The sequence below is a fragment of the Manis javanica genome, chromosome 5 (assembly GCF_040802235.1).
Source record: "Manis javanica isolate MJ-LG chromosome 5, MJ_LKY, whole genome shotgun sequence".
NCBI classification, from domain to species: domain Eukaryota; kingdom Metazoa; phylum Chordata; class Mammalia; order Pholidota; family Manidae; genus Manis; species Manis javanica.
The window spans coordinates 17390289-17409902 of NC_133160.1; the positions used below are offsets into that span (position 1 = coordinate 17390289).

Genomic DNA, 19614 nt, shown 5'->3' on the forward strand with positions numbered 1-19614 from the left:
TCCTGCATTCCTCATGACAACCCCAGGAGAAACTCCTTAGCTTGCAGGAGGCAAAGCAAGACGCAGAGAGATTAAATAACTTGCCCAGAGTTACACAGCTAAAATGAGGTGGATTTGAACCCAGGCCATGTGGCTCACATTTATTTGCTCACACATTTACAGACACACACGCATCCCCTCACATTCACAAGTAAAATCACACACACACTTCACACTGCTCTGACCAGCCTTCCTTCCTCAGCTCCTGTCACTGGCCAAAAGGGGAGTCTGGGAACCTGTTTCCAAAAGGGAGTTTCACTCCAGAAGGGATTTTCAGGGATGGTTCATATCAAAGCTTCAAATAATTCATAAGAAACAAAGTTGCCAATTCCCCCCACCCCCCTGAATTTCACATCTCCTTTTATGAAACTTCACTCATTTCAGCCAGATGATTGGTTCAGTGTGTAATTAAATGTGAGTCAGTGTGTCTGGCTTGGCAGAACTCTCCAGGCTTGTCAGCTCTCAGAAGAGGCCGCATCCTTGGTTGGCATGTTCCTGGACTGCAAGGTCTGGAAACACTGTCCCTGTATCCAGGGCCTCCTCCCCTGCCTCACCCCCCCACCCCCCCACCGGGCCGCTGAGCTGGGCTGGCTGGGCAGGCCGGGGGACTGCAGGGATAATTGGTGTTTTCTGGCAGCCAGCAGCTAGGGGCTTGCTGCCCCACTTCTTACCTGCCTCTGGGGCAGGGCTGGGTCCTCTGGAACCTGTCTGGCTGGTTTGGAGGCTGTTATTACTGGGAAGGGATGGAGACCTGGAGGTGGGTGGGAATGCGGGAAGGGGGGGAAGGGAAGCAGTGGGGAGAGGTGGGCTGGGGCTGGGATAAAGAGGAGGGGGCTGAGGAGAGGGTGGAGAGGGGAGGGTGGGAGGGGAGCAGAATGAGGCCAGCGTGGGAAGGGGTGGGCTGGGTGCTCCCTTGCTCGCCCCTGGCTTAGCTTGCAGTTTCCCCATTTCTGCCCCTCAGCAATGACTTCAAGTCACAGAAAAACCAAAGCTCAGCACAGGGCCTGGCATATAAGGAGGAGGGCAAACCACTGTGAGAATTTCCCCCAAATGCCAGGGAGCCCACCAGGCGGGGGTCAGGCCTGGTTCGGCTTCCTGAGGCTCCCTACTCAGTCCAGGGTGGGGGTTGGGGGCTCTAACTGAGGCTTAGGTGCCTTGGGAGGAGGGGCCAAACAGGACATGGGACCCACTCACTGGGGCCCCTGAGAATGATTGGGGCCATCTACACAGCAGGGTTACTGTGCAACCTGGCTGAATGCAGTCACCCTTCCTGTTCCCAGCTCTTTGGGCCTAATTACCCAAATAATTAAGGGCCAAATTGTTTTCTACTATCCATCTCTGGTGTGCAGTCCCATTATCAACCCCTAACCACCTTCTTCTGACCCACTGAATTATTTTTCCTCCTTTCCTCCTTCCAGCAAGCACCATGACAAAGCCAGAGGACATTCAGACCCTCCTAGAACTCACAGTCCAGGGGACAGAGGTGAGAGGCAGACCCAGGTCAGTCTGTCAAAACCCCATGTGTAATCCTCTAGGGACCTTCCTCCATCAGGAAGAGTGTTCCAGGCTGAGGGAACAGCATGCCCAACGGCACAGAGGATGACATGGGAGTTCGAAGAGTTGTCAGTGGTTCTGGATGGAGTGTGCTGATGTCACGTGGGAGAGCGGTTGGGAGTGGACATTATAGGGTTCGGCAAAGGCCAAGGTAGGATGGCCTTGAGAGTGAGGCCTTCTCCAGGTAGTAGGGAGGCATTGAAGAACTTAATCTGGAAAGCAGCAGGGGCCTGGTGCTTGGAGCCAGCCAGGCAGGTTTGAATCCTGACCTGGCCACTCACTGCTGTGTGACCCTGAGCAAGTCTCTTAACCCACACAGCTCCCTAATGGGGTGACGATAGTGCTTTGTGGAGTTGTTATGGGCATTGAAATAAGTATAGTGTTTAGCACAGAGCCTGGTTCACGTTAAAGCTGAAAATTATTCATGCATTCTTTCAGAAGGCTAATAGCTAGGACTGGTATGAGAGCTTGTTAGGAAGCCCCAACAGAGTGATTCTGATTTCCAAAGAAACACCCTGAGGCCGCAGGAGGCTGAAGTAGGGGGATTCCCGCAGCCCAGGGTGAGCGCGGGCCTGGCTGGCTCTGGGAGGCTGGGCTGTGGCCAGTTGCGCCCCCCATGCCCACTGTCCTTGCCCAGGAGCTGCTGAGTGATGGGGGTGGGGCTAGGGAGGGAAGATGGAGATCAGAGATGCCAAAGGTCACCCACAGGCGCCCCAGCTCCTCCCCGGGAGACAGATCCAGGAGGCTGAGGGTGAGGGCAGAGGGCAGAGGGTGGCCTGAGCATCTCTCCCTCTGCAGTGCTGGGGGGAGGTTAGAGCTGGGGCTTGAGGGCGGCTGGATTTTCCTGCTGTGTCTCTGTGTGGACAAAGTTGGCCTTGGTCTGAGTCCCCTGGCAACTGATCTGTCGGCAGAAGGCATAAAACTCCCTCAAGGAGGAGTGTCATGGTCTGGGGGATGCCTTCTGGGAGGGTCTTGCATGTACCGTGAGAATACTCCCCTGACCCACTGGGTGGCCTCCAAGGGCCGCACCCCAAAGAATGACTTTGCTTAGAGGCACAGAGATCACAGCCCTGGGGCATCTTTGCCTAAAGCCGGCCTCTCCTGCAGCACAGAGAACCCTGCCTACAACCCTTACAGGGGCCCAGGGAAATGTTTTAATTTTTGTAAAGTCAAAAGAAAAAAAGTGAAGATAATCCAGTTTAGGGTATATTTTTCTGTATATTAACAGCCATAAATTATCATTTTAAATACATTTTTATGGAGGAAGGGGTCTATTAAAGCAGAAGTTCCTGGGTCCCATGAAAGGCATGCAGTACCTTGGTCTTTGCACTTCCTTCACCTGCAGGACAAAGTCCCAAGAGACAGAGAATTTAGGGGCTAGACTCACTGAAGTGGGCTTAAGCCCTGATTTTAGCGCTTGCCAGCTTTGTGACCCTGGCTAAGCCACTGAACCTCTCTAAGGCTTAGTTTCCTCATCTGTGAAACGAGATAATGCATGAATGAAAGGCCTTTAGTACGGTTATCTCTGAGCACATAAAAAGCACCCAACATATCAAAGCTATCAAAAAATAAAATCGATCAGCTGGCATTCAAGATCATTTGCTCAATATATAATTGCTGAGCACCGGCTACGGCTCAGGATCTGTGCTGGGCACTCTGACCATTGGGCTCCTGCCTGTTCTGTGGCCTCTGCAGACCCAGGTCCCCACTCTGCCCATGTCTGTGTGTCTGTCACCCTACTCCCCACTGCTGGCTTGCAGAGAGCCATATGGTTGCCGCCTGAACCTTTTTTTCCTTCCTTCCCTTCCACTCCCTTATTTGCCATCAGATCCTTGAAATTCTCTTCCTGGTCTGGCCATACCAGTGGGTCCCTCTGGACATGAGACCCCCAGCTCCCCCTCCTCCACGGAGCCACATCCACATTCAACTCTGGAATTGTTTGCTTTAACTTTTCCCCGACAATCTGCAGAAATGTGGGTCAGGTGACCTCCTGTTTGAAATGTTGACAACTGCAACTTCTAATAAAATAAAAGCCTGTTTTCTATCTTATCCCTGCCAAAGACATCATGAATGATTGATTGATTGATTTAAAGAAATTAAAACATGTCACATATTTTATAAGCAACTTAACAGCCTGAACTGGAGTCTGGGTACCTGACATAAAGATTTCAGTTTTAAATATCGAAATCAATATAAAGAATGAAAAGATGAATAATGAGCCAAAATAATTTCTTTTCTCTTACAAGAAACTGAAAATTTCTGGAGCCCCAGATTTTCCATGGTGATATCCATGGTTTAAATTAGGAGGATAACACATGAACTAAGTATAAAAAGGACCACTGATGCAGTCAAAGACACTAGGCCTATTATGTTGAAAAACGCTTACCCCATTCCCACCTGCTCTCAGGCATTTGGAACCCTCTGGACTATGGCCCATCCCTCCAGCCTCCTTTTCCCAACTGTCCTTTCACACTTGCTCCACCCAATGAACCCCATACTCTGACTCCTTCTTCCTCTGTATGCTCTTACCTCTGCCTAAGATGCCCTCTCCCTCTCATCTTCTTGAATGTAAGTCCCACGAAGGCAGAAATCATGTCTCCTTCATTGATAGATCCAAAGCTCCTAGAAGGGTGCCAGGCACACAATAGGTGCTCATTAAATATTTGTGGAATGAGTGGTCAGCCTAGAAAACCCCTATCTATATGACAAAACTTTAATCAAATGTTCTTGCTCTCTGTGCTACTCCTGCCCCTGCTGGCAGTGCTCCCACACTACTTTGTGTTGGGCTTTTGAAGGAAGCTGACCTGGGTTCTAATCTTGCCTCTGACATGTCATTCTTTTATCACTCACTCACTCAGCAGAGATTTACTGGGCATCTGCTTCTTATGTGCCAGTACTTGGAACTGAATGGTGAGCAAAGGCAGACTGGTGCCTGCTTTGCTTGGAACTTCCCACAGGCATGCCCATCAGCCTCCCCGAGCCTCAGTTTCCTCAGCTGTGATGTGGGTAGTACCCCCTTCCTCAGGGCATTATGGGGCAGATTCGATTAGATGGCACAGCAACTCCCTCCATGAGTGGGCAGGCACTTGTGGATTTTGCCCTGGCCCCTTACCAGGCTTTGAGCTCCTGGGCAGGGGAGGGTTTACTTTCTCTTTCCTTGGGTGCAGCAGAGAAGGCAGCAGTAGACATTGGCTGGTACTCTGGGTGGCTGAGTTGTAATTTGTACGTGACTCTGTGGCTCTCTGACGCACACACACAGAGACACACACACACATGCATGGTCACATCTGGCCTGGCCTGACCTCATAGGCTCTTCCAAGGTCCAGAACTGTGCCCCACCGCTGAGTGGCTCAGTGCTATGATAAGCAAGAGTGCCAGGAACCCAGGATTCCCCAGTCTGGGAGGGTGTGGGCTTGCCCCCAGGCAGGGCATGCCCAATCTCTGACCTGAGGTGGCTGAGGCCCAAAACATGGTATACTTTCACCCAATTTCTCAGAGTCTGTGGGGGCAGTGATGGTGCAGATTATAGCACCACACCTCTCCTCCCCCTAATCCCATGCCTCTGTCCTGTCATTCACACTCCAGTGCCAGACATGTGACCAGATAGCCATCAGCCGGCCCCCTTGAGCAAACAGCAGGGCATGTGAGCAGTGTCTGGCCTCAGGTCTGGACACAGCCAGCTGGTCACTCGGGACTTCTAACCCCATTCTACAGGGTGAGGGTAGACAGAGCATTTGGAAGCCTGGGTTCCAGCCCCAATCCCAAGATCTGGTGCCTGTCCCTTCTTGTCTCTAAGCCTCCGTTCCCCTGTCTGTACTAGGGTCTGCTTGGCCGGACAGAGAGGCAAGGCTTGGAGCCTTTGGGGCCCCTTTATTTTCTCATCAAGTTCTTGGGTTTGGGTGGGCTTTTCAGATTCGGATTCTGCACCCATTCTTGTGCACCTGCCATGTGCCAGCCGGAGTCATGTCTGGAATTACCTCCAAACTCATTTCATTCTGAGTTTCCACCTGCCATACCTGCTGTCCCCCTCCAGTCCCTCCAGGACTTCTCATACACCTGGGGACCTCCTGGGTTATAGGCCCCTTACCCCAGAAAGTAGAGTCTGAGAGGGAGTGGGAAACTCCATTCTGAAACAGAACAGTGAGTCTCATATCTAGGAGATGGGGCGTCACAATCCTGATCTCTGGAAGGGCAGTTGAGAGGGCAAGGTGGAATTAAAAATGTGCATATTATATAATTGTATTTGAAATGTGCACATTGTATAATTGTATTTGAAATCGTGACATAATTTCATATCAGGAATGTTATTTTAAAACTACAAACCTCAGAAAATTATGAGCGTTAAAACTTGTTTTGCTATTTGAGACCTTGCAGAAGATATTTGAAAGGGATGATGGCGCTCAGTGAAGCTGCCTCATTACGATGCTGGGGATTTTTAGGTCAAACATGGTAACATATGACTTCGTATGGTGCATCTTAAAATTTGGGGGTTATCAGCGGAGAATTACTGGAGTGTTGTGAGGAGGGAAGGCATGCAATGGCTGGAGAAGGGGGAGGAGGACAAAGAAATGGAGAAAGGACAGTCAGAGAGGTGAGACAGCCCAGGGGCTCTGAGGAGGAGGGTGGGTAGTGGCCCAGCAGGTTGGGCAGGGGGCTGGGCAGTGCAGCCCGGTCCTGCCTCTCCCCTCACTGTCCACCTCAGGGCCTTGACTCCTGCCATGATGGCCATCTGCTGGGCCCCTGAGTCGCCCTTGTGCTCCCAACCCAGGCTTCCCCATGGGCTGTATCGCTGCCTGCAGTTCCGTCTCCTACTCTTCCACTTGGATGGGCACTGCCTCTGATGTTCAGCCCTCAGGCAGTCACCTTCGTGGGTCTTTCCTGCTACCTCTGCCACACAGTTAAATCCCGCAAGGCTGTGTGTCTCCATTTCTAACTTAAAATTACTCATCTGATGTCTGTCTCTGCCACTGGACTGTGAGCTCCTGAGGCCAGGGACTGGGTCAATTTTTGGTGTCTGAATTCCCATCCCTAGCCCAGTGCCAGTCAAAATGCAGCAATGCAACAGCCACTGAGGAACGAACAGAGAGGTCACCAAACCCCTCAGGGCTCAGCCACAGTACCTGGGCTGGATGGGACATGGTCCATGTGGAGCTTCTGACCTTGAGAATGAATGTGCCCTTCCCCTGACAACTTCAGAGCGCAGAGAAATGGGGACCCACTGTCAGATGACGCTCTGACTAATGGCTGCAGAGCAAACCATCCCCAAGCCTGCTGGTGTGAAACAGCAACGCTTTCAGTGTGTTCACAGGCGCTGGGGGTCAGGAGTTCCGGAGGGGCACAGTCCCTCTCCACCATGTCTGGGGCCTCAGCTGGGGTGACTGAGCTATCCGCATGGCCGGAGCTAGAGGATCCACTTCCAAGATGCTGGTGATGGCTGTGGGCTGGGCTCAGAAGGGACTACCACTCAGAGCACCTACATATTGTCTTGAGCATTGCGGTCTCAGGAAAGCAGGATTTCTTAGTGGCTGCCGAGGACTCTAGGGGAGATGAAATGAAGTGGGCCCCATCCAGCATGTTATGACACAGCCTGGGAAATCATATAGTACCATAAGTCCTTGGTGCCTGCTACCTTCCTGCCCTATTCACATCTTCAGTGGGGGTAGTGTCAGAGAGCTTATGGCTGTGTTTTAAAGCCACACTGGAGGGTTTATGCTATTGCAGATTTTTGGAATCAGGCCCAGGGACAGATGGTGAGCCGGGTTACCAAATATGTCTCCCACACAACTTTTAGTATTGGGAAAGCACTTTCAAGTGTGCTAGCTAGAGGAAGAAAGAGGCTCGGAGCTGCACAGGCCTGAGTTCAAATCCCAGTTCTGTCTCTCGGCATCTGTGGGGTCTTCAGCAAGTCACTTAACCTGCCTGAGTCTCAGTTTCCCCACCTGAAAAGTGGAGGCAGTAATACCTCATCAGTGAAGACTAAGTGAGCGAGTAGAGGAGGATCTAATGCATGGCAAGGGGTCAACAGCGCCCCCCTTCTGTGATTAACGCTCTCATATATCAAATGAAAGCAAGAATAATACCTTATAAATTGTCTTCCTGGCTTCTGGCTGTCCATGAACAGGGGTGAATTCAACTTGTGTTCCTTGACTAGTCACTCTGTAAGAATCTGGAGAAACAGAATAACGTGACAGAGTGGCAGGTCCCTGGAGCGCCCACAGCCGGTGGACAGGGGAACGGAGGGAGGCAGCCAGTGGGTGCCTACCCTTTAATGGAGGGTTCCTTAGGTCCAGTATTTGCCAACATGTTTATCAATGATTCAGTTAAAGTCTGGCAGCTTTCTGACTTCGCTGGGAATGATGAAAGATGAGAAAAACCCAGTGAAATGAGAGCCACTGTGAACAAGGCAGAGCTATGGCTTTTAGCCAGCTTCTCATACTACCCAATGCTTCCTCAGTACTGCATGCAGGGCTATTTGTGTACAACTCCACTGAATCGCCTGACAGCTTTACGGGGTATGGATCTGTATCGTCTCCATTATATAGATAGACACGGAGACGCAGAGAAGCCAAGTGGCTTGCCCGGGGCCACACGGTGTGGGAGCTGTCAAAGTGCTATTGTAACCTCTGACTGCAGGAACAGAAGCAGAGTGTCCTAAGCGTGGCCAAGGACACCAGCCTGGTTCTCCTATGAAGTAGTGAGCTGTCAGTTGCTGGAAAGCCTTCCCTGTCACTCTGAGTACCTCATTGGGCTGCAAGCCCTGCTGAAGGCAGACCTGCCTGGGGTGGACTTCTGTATGGGTGTACCACTTCTGGCCAGCCGCTCAGCATTGAGCAGGGGACCCTCGGGGGCTGGGATTAGGCCCGTCTTGGCTGTTCACTAAAAATCACTTTTTGGATCCAGTCAGCCTCTTGTTTGCTAAGGAGGTAAGAATTTTTTTTTAACGAAGACCAAGCATCTTGTACACATTATTCCATCTGAACCTTGTAATAGAGTTAATAATGGTGCATCCCTTATGGGATTATTATAGTTGTGGGAACTGAAGCACAGAGAGATTAAGCAACTTGCCCAAGGCTACACAGCAATTGGTAGAGCTGGGATTTCAACCCAGACATCTGACTTTGCTCACTGCTGTCCTTGTCTTAGGATCTGACAGGGATAGGATTGACCACTGGAGTCTCTGGCCAATGCTGATAATAATGAAAGGTGTTTGATATTTCTTCTTGTGGTTTTGCCTCCCGGATCTTTGGGTTTCCCAGCTGGAAGACTAAGGACACTGCTGACAGGGCCCCTGAACTACTGGTGAGCTTGGGGACCCATCCCAAGTAGGACACAGTTCTGGCTTGCTGCATGTTCCTATGTGTCAAGTATTGTGCTGGGCCCTGGAGCACAACCACACACAGGCGCTTGCGTGAAGCTCGTGGTCTGGTTGAGGAGAGAGAGGGGAAGAGGCAACTGTAGTGCTGGCTGGTGGCAGTGGGAGGGTAGAGGGGATGCTGGTGCAGGGCCTGCATCCCTTTGCATCTCAGCCTCACAGTCCTCACCACCTGACTTCCTGGGAACTTGCTCTCGGCTGCCTGAGCCCACCGTACCTGAGCTTGTGACAGGCCAGATAATTGATGTCCAGCAGGAATAGCCCAAATGATAACGGTGGGACTGGTGGATTACTACTCTGACTCCTTCCCCTAGGCCTGTGTGCTACACTGAAGCCCCAGGCTCCAGCAGAATTAACCCCCAGTTGCCCACAGTGGTAACTTGCCTGATATAGACCCTTTATTCGCGGCCTTTCTATCTCACTTCTTGCTTCTCTTTCAGTGAATGCTGATATCACCTCCTAAATTAACTGACTGCACTGGAATCTATGTTGCAGCATCTGCCTCTGGGGGAACCCCAATGACTAAGATATGGCACAGACCTGGGGGACTCTGTGAGCCCAGAAGAGGGGTACCTTGCCCAGCTGGAACAGAGATCTAGACAAATTCCTGAAGGAAGAGAAGACCAAGTTGAGAACTCCAGGGTGAGTAGGAGTTAGTCATTTAAAGGGGAGTATGCAGAGAGAGAGGGAGGGATAAGTGTGCAGGCAGAGAGACTGGCATCTGAGGAAGCTCAGAGGCAAGCAAGGGCAGAGGTGTGAGTGAATGGTGGGGAGGTGGTTGCGGCTGCCGTGGAGCAAGGCAGGGGATCATGAGAGATGAGGCAGTGTCCAGACCAGGCAGAGACTTGGAGGCCACAGGGGAGCAATTTGTATTTTGTCCTTACAGCCCTGGAGCAGCTGCAGGATTGTTGACAGGGGGAGTGCATGCTGATGGGGCCACTTAGGCCGGTCAGAGCAGGGAGGCTGTCTGAGGAGGCAGGGCCTGGGTCTGCTCTTCAAGACCCCCAGATGGGCAGGAGGCAGGAAGAGGCCCTGCTGGGAAGATTCCCGGGTCCCTTTCAAGGAACTTCGTCTTGCTGCCCTGTCCCCCATCTCTGGGGGCCCATAAAGCTGGTCACTGTGGTTAATTATAGGCTACATGAGGCCCAGGGCAGGAAGGCCGTGGACGTGTGGGGGGCAGGTGGGGTGCCGGCCTGGCTGTCAGGGAGGGAGGCTGCAGACACCAAGGCCCCCATAAAGTTGCCCAGAACAGGCTGCCTTTACGGGCTTTCTGGGTGGGGGCATGACATCACTGGGAGCAATCAGGGGCCCCTCCAGACCTTTTTTCTTTTCTGGGACCTGTCTCTGTGGTTGTTGAAGTACATTCTCAGTGAAGGGGGTGCCTTCTTTTGGAATGCTTGGACCCAGTGGGTTTCGCAGCCACTGGCTATGCCAGTCCTCTTTCAACCAAAGCCAACCAATGCCTCAGTCCTTCCAAAGCCTCCTGAGAAGACTGAATCGGCTGCCTTGCATTCCTTTCAAGCCATGATATCCAACTTTTTTGAATGAGTCAGTTTCTTTTAAAACACATCCACTTGAGAAATATAATCAACACGGGTTGAGAAACAACAACACAACAAAGGCTATGGAACAGAGCGAATTGGATGTGAGTCCTGGCTCTGTTCCTTACCACCTGTCCTGGTCGGCTCCATACACCTGAGCCTCAGTTGCCCCATCTGTAAAATGGGGATGATACCACCACTTAGCAGGGCTGTTGTGGCTGGGTATTGCAACCATTAGTCAGTAGTTTGGACAAACCCATTCTTCCTCACAGCACTTGATTCTAAGACTTAAAACGCTTTCTCAGGTCTGTCTCCTTCCCACATGACATTTATGGGACAGATGATCTTAAGGAAGACAGAAATGAGGCCCAGACAGGCCGAGGGTCTTATGAAAGCTGCACTGTCTAATTAAGCTCTGTTTGTGGTTCTTTTGTGAAGCATGATCATTTGTTATCTCCAGTTAAAAGAAACTATAAACCAATATAGAGTCCAACTGAAAATTGAGAAAACAAGGGGCAAAAATCCCTTCCCATATGGCTATCAGCCCAGCAGTGCAAGTGCAATGACCTCTTTGTTAACCCGTAGTTTGTACATATGGTCTTGATAATAAACTTGAAATGTGAACACCGCTCTCCCACCTCCTGTGACAGCCTAAAAGCACCTTGCCTGCTACAGCAGCCTTACAGATGATCAGATTAATGGCTACCTGCTATTTTATCAAATTGGTGCTGGGTACTGTTGAATTTCACTTTCAGTTTTTTCCTTGCCTAAATAATGCTTTAACGAACACTTTCTTCTTCCACAGAGTAAGTCTCTTTGTTTGTCTCATTTCCTTAGGATAAATTCCCAGAAGTGGAATCAGTAGGTCTCAGGTTAGGAACATTTTTGTGGTTTGTGATATATATTTTCCAATTCACTTTCCATAAAGGCTGTTCTAATTACTTTGCCTCCAGCAAAGTCTGCCGGTTTAGCAATTTTAGGGCAACCTCACCAGCACTAGGTATTATTGTTTATAATTCTGTTTGCTATGAGATAAAGTGTTATTCCTTTTTATTTTAATTCACTTTTCTTTGATTGCGGATTCAAAGAGGTATATATGATATGTATGAATGGATTTATATTGGTAATATTGGATAAGATGAGTCTTTTGCTACAGAATGCAAGAACACCATTCCTACACACTTGTGAAAGGCAAGTTTCTTCTTTCCCATGCCAGTAATAATTACAATAAACTGGGGCTGCCGCCAAAGTTGAAATAAACAAATGATCATAGCAGACAATAGAAGCGCAGACCTGATTCTGATTAATGAAGTTGCTAATGTGGCTTCCTGGCGTGGATGTCAGCCAAGGGCTTCCCCTGTGACTTGCATTAGGTCTTAGTGACAGAGTAAGTGGTTTAGGGATATAGGAAGTGGCTGGATGCTTGTGGCGCTGAGGAGAGGGTGTGGTTTGGAGGTAGTGGGTGGAATCTGTTTTCTACAGAAAGCAGAGAAGGACTGACCTGGAAGAACTTCACAGGGAGAGGAGTTTACCCCAGGTGCATGGATGGATACAAACAGGGAATATGCGAGGCAAGGCCATGTGGTGATTAGGTTCGCCATCCTAGTTGGAGGCCCATAACTCAGCCCAGAACTGAGCAATCTGGTGGATCTGACAGACAGAGAGATGTGAACAGCCAGACCCACGTTCTAATCTTGCTTCCACCAGCTGAGACTTGCAGAAGCTGTCACTGTGGACTGAGAGATGTCAGAGAACTCAGGTAACGCATCCTGCCCGCTTCGCTTTCCAGCCCCATTTGGCCCTCCCAGGCTGGTGTCCCCACTGTCCTTAAGTGTGCTTGGCTCCATCTCCTTGCTCATGCTCCCAAGTTCCCCTCTTGGACAGGCTTTCTGCCTTCTGGTTTGAAGGCTGACTTGTAGTCCTGCTGCCTCCAGGCTTCTTGGATTGATGTCCTCAGAGGTCCTGTGCACTTGATGGGTGATGAGCAAAACCTGCCTGGGTCCAACCGTCTCGTATCACCCAAGGCATGCTGATTCTCTAACTGTATGCTCCTCACTCAGACTTTAAAGGTGTGGCCTTGATGCGCGTTCATCTTTGCAGTTCGGATCCTTGCTCCGCTTCTGCCAGGAAGCTGGCTTTGACCTCTCCAGTTTGCTAATAACCTGTTCTTTTGCCTTCCTTTGTAGAAACCTTTACTGCTGTTCTCAGTGCCCCAGGCCTGTGATTGTCTGTTTACAGGTTGGTCCTCCCCACCGGAAGCTGCTGGAATCTGCATGCCCCCTCATCTGTCCCCAGCACCCACCAGGGTACATCACAGAGGCTCAAGGAATGTTTGCTGCAAGAGTGAGTGATAAAGAGTCCACCATCTACAAAACACTCTCCCCACATGTTATGTTATTTTGTATGACCACATTGTAAAGGCAGGCTGGTTGAGTACTGCTATATCCATTTCACTGAAGGCAATAAGGAATGACACCAGCAGACACACTGAGCGTCTCAATGTCCCAGGCACAGCGCCCAGCACTTTACAAGCAGTTTCCCTTGTAATCACCTCAACAAAACGAGGAGGTAGGGACCCTCATTATTCACTGGGACGAGGCTGAGGCTTGCCGAGGACAACTCGCTAAGGTCACACTGCTAGGACAGGACAGAGCTGGATTTTAAACCTCATTCTGTGTGTTGCCAAAGCCACCCTACTGCTAGACCAACCTCCTAATGGCATTGCTTTCCCTGTCCCCACCTCTGGACCTTGAGATCTGAAGGAAGGAAGTGTCGTATTTGTCCTTGCATCTCTAGGGCCCAGCAGAGGGCTGGGTACAGGTAGGCACCAATAAATGCTGATGAAATGGACGGATTGGTGAGTGGACAGACAGTTGGACATCTGCCCCAGCTCTGTTGCAAGTGGGGAGTTTCTGCTTTCACGCGATGCAATCAGGAGATGGGAGTTGGGTTTAACTTGGGGCTGATCTTGTACCTGAGTTGTTCTGTCATAAAATAGGAGGGTGTGTCCTCACGGGGACACAGTGAACAACGTGCCTGCCTGCCAGGGCATCAGATATGTGTTGCCAAACACTGAAGGCAAAATGAAATTTCCTAGGAGAGCAAACAGCCACCTCCTTCCTGTGCCAGGCAAGCAGGATCATTTTGCTCCATGTACATGTGTGTTCCTCTCCCTCATGATGGCCTTGGGAGATAATGTGCCCTGCATGTGTCCCAGGGTGGGGAGAGCAGCTGCTGTGACTGTGGGTGGGTGCTCTAGGAAGCCATGTGTCTGAGCTGGGTGGGCTCAGTCCCTTTCTAGGCCGCGAGAGATTGGAGGGAAGCAGGATCCTACGTTCTGGGGCCTGCTGGGGTCAGGGCTTGCCTCTCCTCCCAGCTCTGGGCAGAGCCTCAGTGTCTGCCCAGCAGACTCTGACCCACTGATGTTGGAATTGGAATTAGTCATTCTCTTCTATGCTCTGCACGTTGGGCCCACATGGCTGGACATGGAACTTAGTTCTTGATCTATACCCGAGGTCTAAGTGCAAAACACAGGGCACCAATTTCCACTTATATCTTATCTGGCTTCCTCACCAGGGCCCTCAGCTTTGCTGATGCAACCTTCTTTGGGTTCCAAGGTGGACAGAAACAAATTTGAGAGTAGCTAACATTTATTGAGCATTTGCTCTGTTAAATGAGTTTCTCACATAGGCTGTTGATACCTCAAAGTGGCCAACAGCATGGATATTCGAAGTAGCAAGTCTTGAGTTTTCATTCTGACCCTTCTGCTGGTAACTGTGTGGGGATGAGCAAGTCACTCCACCTGTCTGAGCTCTGTCTCCTTGCCTGCAGAATGTTCGCACTGGTAAGAGTCTGTACCTCACAAGTGGTTGGGGAGTTTCATGGAGACCTTGAATACATGTGCTTTTGCACAAGACCCAGCACACTGGAAAGGTGTGGTGAAGAGAGAGAAAAAGCACTGAGGGGGGCTGTGTGTAGGCCCTGGGGAAGGGGATCAGCTGGGTCCCCACTCTGTGCTGGTGGTGGTTCTGCTTAGAACTGCAGGGCAAGGCAAGACCCTTCCCTGGAAGGACGGTGGTCCAAACTCTGTCCCATGTGGCTGTACCAGAGATACATTTAGGCTTCTCTGAGCAAGAGCTCAGGCCAGGGCCTGGGAGATGGAGCTGCCTGAGGGGAAGGGCTGGTGCTGGGGCAGGCAGAGGAGAAAAGAGACCCTGCAGCCTGGCTTCCTGGGGCTCTAGAGAGTCCCAACACCTGCTTTCCATGCTTAGGTATGAATCCTGCCTGTTCCCAGGCAGGCTCTCTGCAGTTCTCTGGGCTGCTTCCGTAAACCGGGTGACTTGCCACAAAGCAGGTGACACTTAGTTCCTTCCCCACCGGTATTCCAAAGGCCACGGGTGACTCTCATCCTCTCACTGAATGTCCTAGTGAATTTTCTTTTCAAGAAAAATGTTTGTTGAATGAATTAATGAGATGGGAGAATGCTGTGGTTGCCTGGGAAAGAGACTGCTTGAAACAGGCTCATCCACCCCTGTGGGGCAGGGCGTGCAGTCAGTCCCACTGGGTGTGCGCGTGGCCTGTGTGTGTGTGTGTGTGTGTGTGCATGTGGGTGCACGTGGTGGAGGGGAAGAATGGGGCGGCTACACCCCCCCAGCCACCCGCCACCCCCAGAGCCTAAGGTTTCCCAGGCGGGGTCTCAGTCTCCGGCGTTCACCCTCGCGGCTGCCGGGCTGGGGGCTGTCAGTCTGGGGCTGTTTTCCTGGGAGGGGCACCAGTCCTCACTGGGGGATTTGTACCAGCAGCTAAGCAGATAATTGCTTGTCAGATTGATTGAAGGCTTTTCAAAATGTCTTTTCCTTGAAACGTCCCCCATCCCCCCCAATGAGCAGATTATTTGAGTTGGAACCATTTCCCCCTCAGCTTTTCTCCCTCCTTTCTCAAAGTAGTAATTACCACCCCAGTAGCCCTCCACGGCGTTTCCTGTCATTTGGAGGCCGAAGCCAGCGGCTGTTTCCTCCGCAGGGTGAACGACAAGCTGGCCAATTAGGGAAAGCCCACCCCCAGCTGGGCCCCAGGGGCTCCCGCGGGCCTAGCTGCCCCCTGTGGGAATGGTGGGTGGGAAGGAGCCGGATGGCCGAGCAGCTGAGACAGCCCGGCCCTCTTCCAGATCCCGGGGCTCCCCTCATCCTCCGAATCCCTCGTTCCTGTGCGTGTGCGTGCGCGCATGTGGGCGGCTGTGGATGCACACCTGCCAATGTACCTGTGCACTTGCGGACATGGGCTCTTTGACCCCAGTGAAGCCTTGTAACCGGGTCTCCAGCAGTGGTTCTTCCCAGGGAGCTCAGCCTCAATCACTTCTTCAGGTCTGAAGAATCTGCAGAGCGTCTGCCATTTTAAGTGGGCTGGTGGCAGGCAGGATGGGCAGCCGTGCGCTAAAGCAAGGACAGGCACTTGCTAATCGCTAACTTCAGGTGGTGTGTTTACCGGTGCTCATGGCACAATTCTCTCCATTTTTTAATATTTCCAGGTATTTCCAAACTGTTCAAAATAAAGTGTGGGTAGAAAGTTTGAAAGGCTGCTCTACCCACCCCTCTCCCACCCAGGATTCATAATGGCCAGTCGCCTTGCACTTTGTTCTGGCGCTGGTCCTCCTCCTGTTTCTCCTCTTTCCCCATCTTTTCCTCCTCCCTCTGGCTTCCCCTTCAGTTACAGAAGCCACAACTGAGCAGGACACAGCCCAAAATGGGATGAACAACTGAAGCTCATGAGTCAAGAGAGTTTGAGTCTATGCCAAGCTCCGCCTCTCTGTGACCTTGGATAAGTGACCTTAATCACTCTATGCCTCGGTTTATCCATGCAAACTGGGGAGTAGGCTGGGACCGCTTTGCTTTGATGATTAAGAGCATGGACTCTGGGATCAGAGGACTTGGTTCAAATCCCAGCCCTGCCAGTTACTAACTGTGTAACTTTGGACAAATGGCTCTTCATGCCATAATTTCTTTATCTGTAAACATGAGGATTTCCTACGTTTAACATTTCCTATGTTAGGGGGCTGAATTAACTGAGTTACTAAATACAGAGAACACAGAACAGTGCCTGACTTCCTGGCCTATGGGAAAGTATAATACATGTGTTTACTATTATTCTTACATACAGAGACAAGGGCCACACGTGATTGTCTCACATGTACACAAGTACCCATGTGTACAGGTATATCTTCAGCTATGTGATGTCTGCATCTATACGTAGGTGTGTTATGGGCATGGGGCACAGGTACTCCAGGGGGAAAGAGGCCCTCCAGTGAGAGGTGCAGTCCTTGGAGGACCCAGAAGCAGTAGGAAGTATTACTTAACAAGAGTCAGTGTACCTTCCCTGCTTGCTAGTCTCCAGTAGCTCCAGAGCCCAAGGTCTCTTACTCATTCATTCATTCATTCAGCCAACAGATGCTTCTAGAGCACCCACTAAGCACCAGGCCCTGTGCACTTGCTGCTGGCCTTGTTTAGCTTGCTCTTCCACACATGTTCCTCTTTGGCCTTCTAGAATCAAGCCCAATGGCAGTTCCTCTGTGAAGCCTTCTTGACTCAGCAGGCCATGTCGGTGGGCTCCAGGTTTTTATGCCCACAGTGAGACCAGTGACTCTCATCTTTTCACCACTGAATAGCACCAGGCACAGCCTCAGCACATTTGTTTTGAATGAATGAATGAATGAGTGAGTTGTCCACATCTTGCTGACCAATTCAACAGAGAGGCTGGGAGCTAGTCCCCCAGATTCTTTATCACTGCTGCTGTCCCTGTGCTATGTGCCACCGGCTCCCTACCAGGAAGGCAGCGGAGGCTGGAGCTGGGCTGCTCGGGAAGAGTTGAAGGAGAGTGGGCGTGGGTTGCATGGACTCACTGCACGGCTGCTGGGGGTGGTGAGCTCCTCAAGGCTGCGAACCGTGTTGGGAAGCAGGGCAGGAAAGTTGTCAGCGTCCTTCAGATAATGGGGACATTCTGACCTTGCTCAGCCCAAGGTCCTTCCCTGGAAGCCCCAGCATGCCAGGCCCTGACACCCTGGGGAGGCCACAGAAGCTGCCTTGACTGTAGCGGCACGGACATCAAGTCCCGCTTTATCTCCTCGAGCCACACGCAAGGTAGTATGGTGGGGACAGAGTGCTTGGGCAGCTTGCAGGAAGCCGGAGGAGTTTCTGTCTCTCTGTGGGTCAGAGGTGGTTGGAATTTGGCAGCCAGGGAAACAAGAACTTCCTGTGGCCACCTCAGAGCTGATATTGGCAACAGGAACCCAGACAGAGCTGGCAGCCCAGAGATGCCAAAGACATGATTTACACAGCCAGTTCCTCCTGCAAGACACATGGTGGGTCTGGATTTCACAGGATATGTGAGCACAGTGTGTGTGCATACACACACGTGTATGCATGTGTACAAGCATGGGTATGGTATATGTGCATGCATACAAGAGTACAGTGTGTGCACACAGATATGTACAGTGTGAGCATGCACACACATATAGATGTGCATTGCATGTCCAGGTGTGAGGCAAGAATGCAGGGTCTGTGTGTCCCTGGATATATCTGTGTCTGTGCCTGAGTCTGGATGTGAGTGCTCTTGGCCTAAGTGTGAAGCAGGAAAACATGGGTGGCCATGTGTGTGCTTACACATACGTCTCTCCTTCCCAATATAATGTGATACTTCTCACTCATGTATATGAGCACAGGCACTCTCTTATTAATAAGATTCCCAGTCCTGCTCAGCACAGATCATTAATCAGCAGTGGGCATTTGAAATGAGTGACAACAGAATTGGTGTTGTAAGTGAGGGGTGAGCAGGCTTCCCCTCTGCCAGGGAGGGGGCCTAGGCCTGGCGGCAAGACCAGGCCCACTGCAGCCCTGTCCCATCTGGTGCCAGAAAGGGGAAGCCTTGGGCAGAATAAGGTACTGCATCAACAGTGGACCCAAGGCCTCTGGGTAGAAAAGGAGGGCCTGACCTTGAATGACCACAGATGTGTGCTCTAAAACCAGGGGCAATGAAAGCAGAGAGGAAGGGCCACGACATGCCTTGTGGGGAAGAGGAATTTGAGCAAAATCTTTGCCTTCACAGCATTTAAGAAAGTTTGTTATTTATTGTTTTTAGGTATCTGTGTGGTATTTTTCAATGTCTGTTCCTAACACTAGACTGGGAGTCGGCAAACTCTGGCTGGTGTGCTGAATGTGGCTTGCTACCTTTTTTTTTGTAAATAAAGTTTTATTGGAATACAGCTGAGTGCATTTGTTTATGTATTTTCTATGGCTGGTTTCATGCCACAGCCTCAGAGTGGAGTAGTGGTGGCATAGACCCTGTGGCCTGTAAAACCCCTAGAATGTTTACTACCTGAGCCTTTATAGAAAAGTTTGCTGACCTATGTATTAGATTATTAATTTCATGAGGTTGGGGATTATAAGCTTGACATATAGTAAATGCTTAATAAATATTAGTTAAATGAATGAATGCCTTGATCACCTTTGGAAGGTCTGTGCAGTTTGTTGGAATTCCAGGCAGAGGGAATAGCATGCACCAAGGCACGGGGCCAAGAAATAGTGCAAGGTGTGCTGGTGATAGGGGAGTTGGTGTGGCTGGAGCACACAGGACACACCCACACACCCACACATAGTGGGGACTGTGGGGGCCCAGAGATGAACGCAGCAGGGAGAGTTTGGGGCTGAGGAGGGCTTCCTTGAGGAGGTGACACTGAGCAGAGTCCTGCAGCTGTTGTGGATAGTTTCAAGAAGATAGAGGAAGGGCATACCAGGTGGAGGGCACAGAAGAGGCAAAGGCCAAAGACCCAAGGGAGGCAGGGTTGGATAGTTGGAGTCAGGGCCCTAGATGTGCACGTGATGGGGGTCCTGGGGCTGACAGGAAGCCAGAGACGTTTTGGGGACCGGATTGGCAGGGCCTGGAAGGTATCCCTTCAAGGCGTCTGCACTTTGTTTTCTGGCCACTGGGGAATCGATGGAGGTGTCAGCAGAGGCTCCAGGGGATAGCCATGCCTGCCTTCCAGGGCTAGGCTGAGGATCACGGGAGATCAGGAACTGGAGTTTGTTCATCCCGGCTGTGCCTGGCACACAGAGTGGT

At 51.0% G+C, this 19614-nt stretch overlaps 1 long non-coding RNA gene across 3 annotated transcripts; it reads left to right on the forward strand.

Moving 5' to 3' along the window:
• The first annotated feature begins 493 nt into the window (after positions 1-493).
• Positions 494-18930, forward strand: LOC118971413 (uncharacterized). Of its 3 annotated transcripts, XR_012131340.1 has the most exons (5): positions 494-546; positions 1458-1522; positions 9461-9607; positions 12214-12265; positions 12745-18930. It is a non-coding gene; the product is annotated as an uncharacterized lncRNA (long non-coding RNA). The 3 variants fall into 3 exon arrangements; XR_012131338.1 differs by having other exon boundaries at positions 1458-9607; XR_012131337.1 differs by lacking the exon at positions 494-546 and having other exon boundaries at positions 1013-9607.
• The last annotated feature ends 684 nt before the right edge of the window (positions 18931-19614 follow it).